Raw genomic sequence first — 12,012 nt, forward strand, 5'->3', positions numbered from 1 at the left:
GGTGGAAAACAAATACAGAGTGTTAAGTTTATCTTCTAAGAAGAAGAGATGATTAGGACATCAATTGGCGTAGAGGTGTATTAGTGCCATTTAATGCAGCAGAAATTGCATGGGGATGGGAAAGCTGAAAAATGTATGAAGATGAAACATATGAAAGAAAGTTAAAAAGAGAAATGTAACACTTGATGAGATATTGGATACTAGAGAACATTAGATCTACATACAAAGATACAGAATACATTAATGAATAGTCTTACATGTAACAAAGAAAAGATGGAGAAAAGACAAGTGTAAGACAGGGACTAGGTGTTGTGCTAACATGAGGTAAGCCACTCAATTGGAAACTGCAAATCACAGCAGAGTGCCATTTTGACCAGCTTTACTACCTCTGATACAGCTCCCTGTTAGTGTACCTCAGAAGCAGGATACAATGGCTCAATGATATTAGGGCTTCTACCATCAACAAGCAAGAATCAGACAGAGTATCTGCTTTGGCTCCGTGCAGTACATATTTGGGGTGTGAACAAGCAGGTTGAAAATATCTATTCTCTATAACCCCCATTTTGTCATTCTGCTTTCAAGTAAATAAAAGGAATTGGGTAAGAAAGGTGCAAACGAAATGCAAAAAGAGAATAAAGAAATATATATCAATAAATATGCTGAAAAAATTAATATAGAACTAATACTAGAACCAGGATTGAACTCAGGTTTAATAAAAACACAGAGAAGGAAAGAGATTGGAAATATTACTCAAGTATAAAATACATATCAAGTTTTCAAATTCATGCATGTTTTCAAACTTCATTTCAAGGCTTAATAGTTCCCATCAAATTGGCTCTGTGAAATAAGCATTACAAAAAATTTAATGTTGCAACAATAAAAGAAGAGATTTACCTTTGCTCTATTCACCCCATTGGTAATGAGGTTGATACTTCCTAGGTCAGGAAAAATCCAGGCTAACTGAATTTATGTTTCTCACATATCCATAGCCACAGGAGGACACACCTATGATTAACATTTGCTCAGAGATGAAAGAAAGCATGATCTCCAAGAGAAGATGAGAGCAGTGGGACTGGCTGCTGAGTACTGGTAACCAAAGCTGCAGGAACACTTGGGTGTGACCAGTTCCCATGCCTTACACAACTCAATTAAAAGGACCTCCAGAAGCTCAAATTCCAGGCACAACATCCATGGGACAAAAGGGTTTTGGAGAAGCTGCTGCACCTGTCTTAGTCAGGTCATTCAAGGCCAAAGTAGTCTCCTGTGGAACTGATGAACCAAAAGCAGATGCAAGCAGAAGATGCCCGACAAGACAATAAGAGCTTGTCAAATTGAGGAAGTGGCAGGAAGAAACACTACAGAGAAAGGAAGAGGAGCTGAGGCAAGCAATGGAGATACCAGAGGAGTATTGGCTACCTCCAGAAAAACCCCTTCAGGAGGCCCTAGACAACATGCAGGGGCAACTGAGGCTCACAGAGGGGACCCTTACCCATAGGCAAAACCTCAAAGACAGAGAGCTGGTGAGCAGGGCATCTGGAGGTCTGGCCCTGCAGGGCATTTACAAAACTGGCCAACAAAGTGACCTGCTGGAGAGGAGAGATGAACTACTCAGTGTGCCCCAGGTGTTCTCACTCAATGAATCTGAGCAGAAAACCCGAATGGAAACAGTTGAATTCACCACTCATCAAGCAGAGTCCACATTCACCCAGAGAATAAGGAAGCTTGGATTCAGTTTAACAGCAGTAAATAAGGCTGGAGGCTGGGAGTTTAGCACAGAAGCTGGTATGGGTCATAGCAAAGACTCAAAATCCAAGGAAACCAAACAATTACATTCTAGGAACTCTTATTTTTGCTCAACCAAGTTCAGCTATGTCCCGCTGGCCTCCTGCAACTTCTCCATGGATCAGCTCCAGTTATCTAAGGCTGCTCTGCAGGAGCTGAAGGGCATTGAACACCTAATGGATCAGATCTCAGGTCCATATAAACTGCCTTTGCTGAGGCCCAGGATTGAAAATTTCTTCCACAGGTTTGGTTCTCATGCTAACCAAGGCCCTGTGCACCTGGGAGGAATCTTCTGGTGGAAGGCTGTTTCAGAGGGTTTCCAGAGTGAGCAACTGGAAGAAGTGAAGCAGCAGTCAGCAGAGGCCCTGGATGCTTACATCAAGGACAGCTACAGTGGCTTTGGAGTGAATATTGCTGCAGGTGGGAATGTGTCCAACACTCATTCAAAAGCAGACTCTTCAGGAGAAATGCTCCCAAATCTCCAAACCAAAGTGCAATTGTCTGTGGCCCAGACAGGTGGCCCACCAGAAGCAGATGGATTTGTACAATGGAAAGCTGGCCTTGTTGCCAGCAATAAAACATGGCATGTGATTGACCGGGGACATAAACTAGTGCCCATTTGGGACATCATCCTCTCAAGCCACAAAAACGATTTTGAGAATGCTCTCCAGGTGGCTAAGTGCCTTAAAGACACCTATGCTACCGTGACAGCACTGGAAGCCCAGGTCCTGGATAAGGAGGAACTAGTGACGACTGAGAAGGAGGTTAGAGATTTCTTAGAGGATGTGGGGTCCTGGGAAATATCTGATCCTGAAAAGCAGCTTCAAAAATTAATGGACTTCATGCAGATGTTGAATCAAAAAATGAAAGGTTACAACATGTGGATTAACATGTGTCTTACAAATGAGAATCTGCAGAATTTCCTAATAAAACTTCACAATTTTTGCAAGCAGTTTTCCAACTGCAAAACTAAAATTATTAGATCTCAGTTGTGCAGTCTTCTGGATCCTCACATCTACAAAGTGACAAACTTTCCTGAGGCTCACTCCATCATGCAGTGGATCTTCCAAACAGAGACAAATCCTGAGCCAGAGCAAGCTGTTATCTCCCAATTTTCTGAATTAATTAACATCTTAAGAAAAATCTACAATGAACTTACGGACTCAAATATAAATTCTGATTCCCCAGAGTCAAAAGAAGAAACTAAAAGAAAGGCCATAAATGAAATCAGCTTGGCTCTCACCTCCTTCTTCAATTACCTCCAACAAACAGGCCAGACAGACACACACCTCTTGTTACTTTCCATTGCAATTGGTGCAAGATATCAGGTGGTAAACAACACTTTTTGGGGTCTAGAAAGTAATGAATTAAACTTCCTTCTGAATGAAATGCAGACTGCCCACAGTAAATACCAGGAACTCAAAAGTATTTCCACATACAGGGCCCAGGCATTTCTAGTGCTCACAGGTCTGACAGCCACAGTTGGAGACACAGCGGTTTCTACAGAAGGCAAAAGACAGCGCTTGGAATTAATTTATCAGCACATGGGGCAAACATGGTCTAAAGAGGTGGACTATGTCCTCAGCAAACCTAGAGCAGATCATGATTGGGATACTCTAGAGAAAGACCTGAGATTGCTCATCGATGGGGATCATGAAACCACTATGTCTTCTTTCAAAGTAAACAAAATGGAAGTGGGATTAGAAAATGCCTCCTATGGAAAGATACAACCCCAAGAAGAACATAAAAATGAAAATAGGAAAGGGAAGGTCATAGACAATGGACCCTTCCTTGAGCTACTGCTGCGACTAGGCTTAGAAAAATACTACCCAAAAAGGATGAGCAAAGCTAACTTTCATCTGATCTACGGGACTTCTGTGTACAACACCCAGCCACGTTCTGAACAGGAGCTTCCCTTTTATTTCCTGCAGAAGTTGCTGATGTTGGATTATGGCCTGAGACACTTGGTCTTCAAAGATGATAGAAGCACAGAATACAAAGTGGACTCAATAGCCTCCAATCAGGATGATGAGGTTTTTGATCCATATGAAGATTTTGTTGAAGATGGTCCTAATTCCACTAAGCCTTCATCCACAGACATGTCCCAGCCCACCAAACCACACATTCACCCAATGGATATTCAGATGGCAATTTTGCATTGTGTAGATGACTTTACCAGGCAGTATATTTTCAGCAAACTTGCCATTTGTCAGTTTGCCCTTCCCCTTGTAGTGCCCAATCCTTGCAATTCTCAGATTGAATTCTCCCTCTGGTCTCTCAGGCAAATCAGTAGAAGTTGGCAGCAAGGCAGGAAATCACCAGATGGGAAGAAGATCAGTTACAGGAATCAGCAGATGTGCTGTGTCTCTATCCCCATCGTGTCCTTCATCAGAGTTGGGGATGGCTTTTCTGCTTCCAAATCTCAGATCATGAACTGTCTTCTTGGTAAAAGTAAAAACAATATGTTTTTTCACCGCCACTGCAGAGGAAGCACAAAAGACTGTCTCTTGATGGAGGGTGTGGTGGAAGTCAGCTGGTTTTGTCCTGGGGGTGATGATGAGGACAGGTTTGAAAAATGTGTGACCTTCACCAATCTTCATGGAGATGCAAAGGAACATAAGCGGCAGCTCACCTTCTTGCAGGAAATCTCTTCTCTCATTGTGGTCCTCATGTCAGTTTCTGATAACAATGAAGAAAATAGGAAGATTGTGCGTGACTTATGCCAATCACCAAAACCTTTGCTCTTCTTGCTTGATGACAAAGAAAAAGGTATGGCCAATAAATCTGGTCAGAGAGTGAGAATTGGCATCAGGAATAGAAATGAGACAGAATTAACAGAGGAGATCACAACAGCAATCAGACATTTGTTACAGGCCCCTGACACTTCTCTCAGCCTAGAAGACTGTTCATTGATTGCTCGCCACCAAGGATTCCTTGTTGATGAAGATCAGAGAGACTGCAAGGAAGCCAAAGAAAAGGCACAGACTCTAATGGCCCTCCTGTCAGGAATGGAGTTATCTCACATGAAGGAAAACTTACTGCCCCTTCAGGGACAACTATGGCACCTGTGGTGTAAGAAGGACAAAGAACTCTACCAATTGACAGAAAAGGAGAATCAGAGCCTTACACAACTCAAGAGTGACATTGAGACAGAGAAACAAATGATACGGCAACAACAGTTGACCAGAGCCTTTCCTCTCAATGACTTAATGAAATCCGTTCTTGAAATACTTCAAGGAAATTCAGAAATTTACACCAAACTCTACTTTATACAGTGGTTGAGTATATTTTTTGATAATCTAACTGCAGGACACTTGGAAAAAATATGTGAAAAGCAAAGATCATTGTGGCTACAGTTACAAGATGTGAAGAAAAACAAGCCAAAGAGCACTTCTCTGAAAGACTGGCATAGTGAGATAGAGGACACAGTCAAAGAGATTGATAAGTGTACCCTTGGAGTTGAGCAACTTCTCAGAGAAGTTGGCCAGATCTATGAAGCTCTGGAAGAAACATCCTCCAAAAAAGATGCTCTCTTTCATTCCCTTCCCAAAATTGCTGCAGATCTGATGATAGCTGGTGTTCCCATTGAACTGATGGATGGGGATGCCTCATATGTGCCTCTAAAGTGGGTGGCAGCTGTTTTTGACAAGCTTGCTGAGAAACTTGGAGACAAAAAGCTATTTGTCCTCTCTATCCTTGGCCTGCAGAGCTCAGGCAAGTCCACTCTGCTAAATACCCTCTTTGGGCTGCAGTTCACTGTCAGTGCAGGCAGATGTACCCGGGGGGCCTACATGCAGCTCCTGAAGGTGGAGGAGACTTTCACAGGGGAACTTGGCTTTGACTTCGTTCTGGTTGTGGATACTGAAGGTCTCCGAGCCCCAGAATTCAATAATAAATCCCAGAAGAGGGACAGTGAGTTGGCAACCTTTGTCACTGGACTTGGAAACTTGACTCTCATCAATATTTTTGGGGAGAACCCATCAGAGATGCAGGATATCCTACAGATAGTTGTCCAAGCCTTTCTGAGGATGAAACAGGTGAAAATCTCACCAAGTTGCATCTTTGTCCATCAGAATGTGGGGCAAGTTACTGCTGAAGACCAACTGATGGAAGCACGTAGGAGACTAGAGCAGAGACTAGATGAAATGGCAAAATTAGCAGCAGAACAAGAACAGTGCTCAGACATCACTTGCTTCAGTGACGTCATTAAGTTTGATGCCAACACTCAAGTCTACTATTTTGCTTACCTCTGGCATGGAAATCCTCCTATGGCCTTTCCCAATCCTCGCTACAGCCTCAATGTGCAGGAACTGAAAAACAGAATTCTTAGGATTGCCAAACAGGAATCCAAGAGAAGCATCATGAAGATATCAGATGTAAAATATCGTGTTCAAGATTTGTGGAAAGCTCTGGTGAGTGAGAACTTTATTTTCAGTTTCAGGAACACCCTAGAGGTGGTGGCCATGAGCAAACTGGAAACCATGTACAACCAGTGGACTTGGGAACTGAGGAGTCACGTGCTGGAACTACAGCTCCAGCTGACCAACCAGATTAAGAATGGGAAAATGCAGACACTCAACAGAAGCACAGTTGAGGCTTCAGTTACAGTAAAATACAAAGCTGTCAAGCAAGAATTTGAAAAGTTTTTAGATGAAGATGTGGATAGTGAGGTATTAATTCAATGGAAAGCAAATTTTGGGCGTAAACTCTCCATGCTTAAAAATACACTTATTTCAGAGAGTTTAAGAAAAGCTGATGAACTTATTAATTTTAAAAAAAGTCAAGATTGCCTGGATAAGAGAAAAACAGAATATGAAAGAGAATTATTGGAAAAGAGCAGGAAGTTGGCTTTATCTATAAAGGATAAAGAGTTAAGTGAGGAAGAACTATGCAATAAATTTAGTCAACTTTGGACAGAATGGGTTCACGATGTATCCTTAACTATTCCTCAAGTTGAAGAGCCTAAAATTGAACTAGATGCTGAAGGAATCCTTTTGGATTATTTCAAAAGTGAACCCAATATAGTCGAAACATTGCATAAAAATTATGGAGCAAGATTTCAAATGGATTATACCACACATGTCAATTTGAGTAAGAAATATCACTTATTCACAAGGCAATTAGAGGCCCGTGATACAGAATCCATTAATGTGACCACAAAACGCATCCTTAGAAGATTTGAGGAAACTATTAAGGACATTTATGGTCAACAGCGTGATTATAATTCCAGTGATTTCCACAAAATCCTGAGAATAGTAGAAGAAGAAGTGAAATCTGCATCCATAGAAGAAAGATACTCATTTACAAATAAATATAAGATTGACATGTCTTTCGATTTATTTACAAGAGCCACACAAAGTTTTAAGGAAATGCACAGGGCATTCAAGGAAGCAAATGACCCTGTTAACTATTTGGAAACTAAGAAAGATGATTTCTTTCTGAGTTTTAAAATATCCTTCCAAGGAGCATCTTCTACCAAAGCATTTGTTGATTTTCTATGGAACAAGCTCTCCGCAGCTGTGTCCAAAAACATAAGGGAAAAAGCAGTCCCTAAAATTGCTGGGGATATGAGAAGTTCTTGCCCTGAATTTAATGGAAACAGAGCTAACTTGGAGAAACACATTCTCATCTCTCTGGCAGAGGAAGAGAACTTTGAAAAGTATTGGCAATATATTCATGATCCAAAAGAATTTTTCAGGAGTTACATTGAAACCCAAATTAGAAAATACTGTTCAGGATCAGGAGCTGAAACAATACAGGCTTTTTTTAAACTAAGTTTAGATGACATCAAGAATGCCCTGCTCTCTGCTATTCAGGAATCCACAGCAGAAGCCAAAGACAAAAGCAGCACTGCCTCTGAGTGGCTGGATTTGTTCTGTGATCACCTGGGGAGCAACCTCATCTTTCCACGAAATGACTTGATAAGCATTGAACACCAGAAAATTAACGACATGCAGTTTCTTAAGAAAACCATGAGTGCAGCTTTGGATTCTGCAATGAAGGCTGTTGAACAGAATTGCTTGAGTCAGCCTGTAGATGAAATGGTTCCTGCAATTGAAAAGATACTCTCTGAACACCTGTGTGGCTGCTGGAAACAGTGTCCCCGCTGCAGAGCCATCTGCACAAACACAATTCCTGCACATGATGGAGACCACAGTGTTCCCTTCCACCATCCTCAGGCAGTCAATGGAGGAAGATGGCATGAAACTGACCACTTTGTTATTGATTGCTGTACTAGTTTGGTAGCAAGTGATTGTACAATAGTTTTTGATGATGGCCGGGAAGTCCCGTACAAAATCTATCGAGAGGCAGGAGGGGATTATGCTACGTGGAGGATCACTCCAGATTCATCCACCCAGCCCTACTGGAAGTGGTTTGTCTCTCACTTCAGATCAAATCTAGAAGAGAAATATGCGTTGAAATTTGCAGGTAAAGGTCAGATTCCTGATGCATGGGCCAGAATCACAAAGCAGGAGGTTTTTGATGATTTGAAAAAACAATAGTACTCTTGTGAACATGAGAGCCTCCTCACAGGGAGGACCTTTAATAGTGACAGTTTGTAAATGACAGCTACAAATGTAAGTCAATTCTTCTGTTCTAGAATTACAGATTTCCTTGAAAGGATTTTATTCTCTATGTCATTGCAGCCATTTGCGGAGTGAACCAGTGAATAGAACATCTCTCTTTGTAACTGTCTCTCCTCTCTGTAGTGTTTCAACTAAAAATAAATAAATTTTAAAGAAAACCTCCTTCGTGTTTCAAATTCATATTGCTGAATAAATTTTAGGTTAAGATACACAATTCTCAGAGGAAATCATTTTAAAAGAGTAAAATCAAATTCCTTGCAGTCTATTACACATTTCTATTGAATACCAAATGGATTTCTATCTACATTAACAATGTACAGGTCTTTGACAAAGCTAAGAATTGATTTCAAGATTTTTCTCACGTGCATTTTATTTTCATCTTCTGAAAACATATAAAAAAGCAATTAAGCCCCTGAATAGAAATTCATTGTTGGAAAATTCATGTATCAATCATAACCATAAAAATATTTGGCTGTCAGGAAGACTAACCAAATATTCATTCAGGATAAATTTTTAATGTAATTTTTAACAATTTTTGAAAATTAAAATAAACTGATTTCTTCTTTTAATTATCACAATTTTCTTCTCTGGTGTCTTGACAGTTCCTTTTCCATGCTAATACATACATTATATACATGTGTCTAAGAATGTGTGTATCTGTGTCTGTGTGTATGCTTCCAAGGCTCAAGTATTCAAGGTCTAGTGTAATATACATGTGTGGGAAAACATTTCGTCCTGGAATAATATTTATCACAATCAGGGAAAACAGCCATTTCAGCAAATTCCATGGACAAGGGAAAATTTGATTACCCCATGAATTATTTTTCTTTAAATCATTACTTGTGGAGAGGCATTTTAAGCCAGCCTATGATGTTGGGATCCTATATGAACACCTATTCAAGTCTCAGCTGTTCCACTTCTAAATTACCTATTAATGTGCCTGGGAAAGAGGCAAGATGGCCTAAATAATCATGACCCTGCCACCCACCTGAGGTACCTGAAGATGCATTTCTGGCTCCTGGCTCCTTGCTGGGGTCTGTGTAGTGGATGTGGGATACATGAAGGTGTAACGAGTATTGTTCTATTGCAGACAGGGTTGCAAGGAATTTCCCACTATATAGCAATGCCTGGCAGTATGTCTCTACAACCACCTGGATGCAGCTCCACCTTCCTTTGTATGGACACCAGACCACCCTGTGGAAGAATTCTAATCCATTGGGGCATTGTTTGCTACTGTGGAGTTGGCTTTTCACTCAATGTGAGCTTGGAGGTTAATGTCAATAATAACATCTTGTAAAAGGGTCTTTTATTAGTCATACTGTCTTAGCTGTCCCCAATGATCTTATGCTAATCAAGGGACTTGTATTTAGAGTTTAATTCTTTCCTTGATCTTTTTTTTTTTGCCTTTTCCATTTTTTTTAATTAAGTTTTTGACAATCTTTACATAATTAGGGTAAAATGCTTCACGGGCTACAGTAAAGTGGTTAAGACTATTATTTCCACATTGTTTCCTTCATGTATCTGAGGTAAAGGGGGATATTAAGAGAGAAGCTCCACCCAGTCTCCCACCCACCCCTGGTCCCTGTTGTGGGTCATGCTCGAAGGGTCTTGCTTAAGTGATTTTGATAGTTCAACAGTTATGAATCGCTGCCAATCTTGCCATTCCAAGCACAATGAGGTCATTGAGGAATACACTGATTGACATAGTCCATCACAGAGTCTCCATTTGTCCAGTTGTTCACTGCCAACATATAGCTGAGGTGGTTGGTTGATTTGTTCTGTCCTCTGTCTTTTCATGATTAGGTTCCAAGTCCAGCAGTTCAATTGGAAAGATCCCCAGAGAAACTTTGTCTGAGGTGTTCCCAGGCCAATTCTTCTATGTACTAGCAAATACAAGGCCCAGCACAGTCCATGCTGCTATCAGCTGGTGGTTGCAATTGCTGGACTGGTTCTGTTTCCAGCCCTGTCTTCCAAGCAAACCAAAGGGTGTTGTAGTCCAGCCTGGTTCTGCCCAGCACACACTCAGGCCTCACATAAACCAGTGGGAGCTGCAGCCCAGTCAAAGCGACCTACAATAACCAGGCCTACCCTCCCCAGGCCCACCGCCTACCCTGGTTTTCCAGTATGTGCAGCACACTAATCTGTCTGTCCCACATCCCATTCTGCTCTCTTACAGGTCAATGGGTATGAAAGTCTAGTTCCATCTAACCAGCTCAACTATCCAGCCCTCAGGGATGTTGTTGGGTGCCTCTCTGTCTAGCCATCCCTGCCCCTGTCCTGATTTTCATGCTTTCCAGGGGGAGTGGTAACACAAGAGGGAGGAGCCCACTATTTCTCTGCTATGCCTCTCCCACTCCTGGATGATGCACTCTCCAGGTAATTCTGTGGTTTGACTTGACAGAATTAGCCCCCAGTATCAGGTTCTGCCAGCTGATACTGCGGCTAGGCCCAACCAATCCTCACCCACTCTAATTATAGTTTGCACCAGTAGGAACAATCAGCCCAGCCTGGTTTTTTCCTGATCTAGTCCACATGAGGTGCACAGGTGTTGTAGCCCTGCTTAGTCTGGTGTGCTCCCATCCCAGCTTACACACTCCAGTGAGAGTAGCTGTCCAGCAACAGAACCCCTGATCCGGTATTCTTCTGATGGCTCTGCCCCCTCACTTCCTGGTTCTCACATGTGCTGGTTGGGTGTTGCAACCACATCTGGTATGGGTAACCTTACCCTGGCATTCCGTATTGTGCACTGGTATGTGTCACAGCCAAAATGGGCCTGACCCACACTCTATTCTGGTGCTTGGATTCACCAGCGGGTGATGTGAACAGATTTAGCCTGGTCTGCCCCCAACCCATGCCAAATGAATGCCAGTGGGATAATTTCCATAGCCTGTTCTGGGCTGTTTCCTATCATGTTTCTTGTGCTTACCTGCTGTGTCTGTGTCCTGCCAGAGGGGTTACCCAAGCTCCTCCATCAGAACCTCTCCCAATGCCAGATTTCACAGCAGGAGCAGTGACTTTTCCTGACAGGCCTTCAACCCAATCTGGTTCTTGCTGTTGGATGTTTCAGCCCAGCCATGGCTGGATGGGGGCAGACCAGACTAGGCAGGGCTGCAGAACCTGTGGGCCTCATGTATGCAGGATAAGGGAATGGACAGGGTTGGCTGACTGTTCTGACTGGTGCAAGCAACAATTAGAGTGGGTGAGGGATGGTTGGGCCTAGCCACATCATCAGCTGGCAGAAGTTGGCACTGGGAGCTAATTCTGTCAAGTTAAACCATAGAACCAGCTGGAGAGTGCATTATCCAGGAGTTGGAGAGGCCTAGTAGGGAGATAGTGGGCACCTCCCTCAGGGTTACCACTCTCACTTGAGAGCATGAAGATCAGGACAGGGGTAGGTGTGGTTAGACAGAAAGGCACATGCCAGTATGTGTGTGGACTGGATAGTTGAGCTGGTTAGATGGAACTAGACTTTCATACCCATTGACCGGTAAGAGAGCAGAATGGGATGTGGGACAGACTGAATAAGCCTGCAGTATATACTGGCATGCATGGGAACCAAGGTAGGGGGCAGGCCTGGTGGGGGTTATGTGGGATTTCCCCAACCAGGCTGCAGCTAAAACTGGTTTGCATAAGGACCAAGTAT

At 42.5% G+C, this 12,012-nt stretch overlaps 1 pseudogene; it reads left to right on the top strand.

Annotated features, from left to right (window-relative positions):
- Positions 1-319: 319 nt before the first annotated feature.
- Positions 320-8,285, top strand: LOC121158956 (annotated as a pseudogene).
- Positions 8,286-12,012: the final 3,727 nt, after the last annotated feature.

This window comes from Ochotona curzoniae, unplaced genomic scaffold (assembly GCF_017591425.1).
Source record: "Ochotona curzoniae isolate NIBS_2020 unplaced genomic scaffold, NIBS_Ocur_1.0 contig_4018, whole genome shotgun sequence".
Classification (NCBI taxonomy): Eukaryota; Metazoa; Chordata; class Mammalia; order Lagomorpha; family Ochotonidae; genus Ochotona; species Ochotona curzoniae.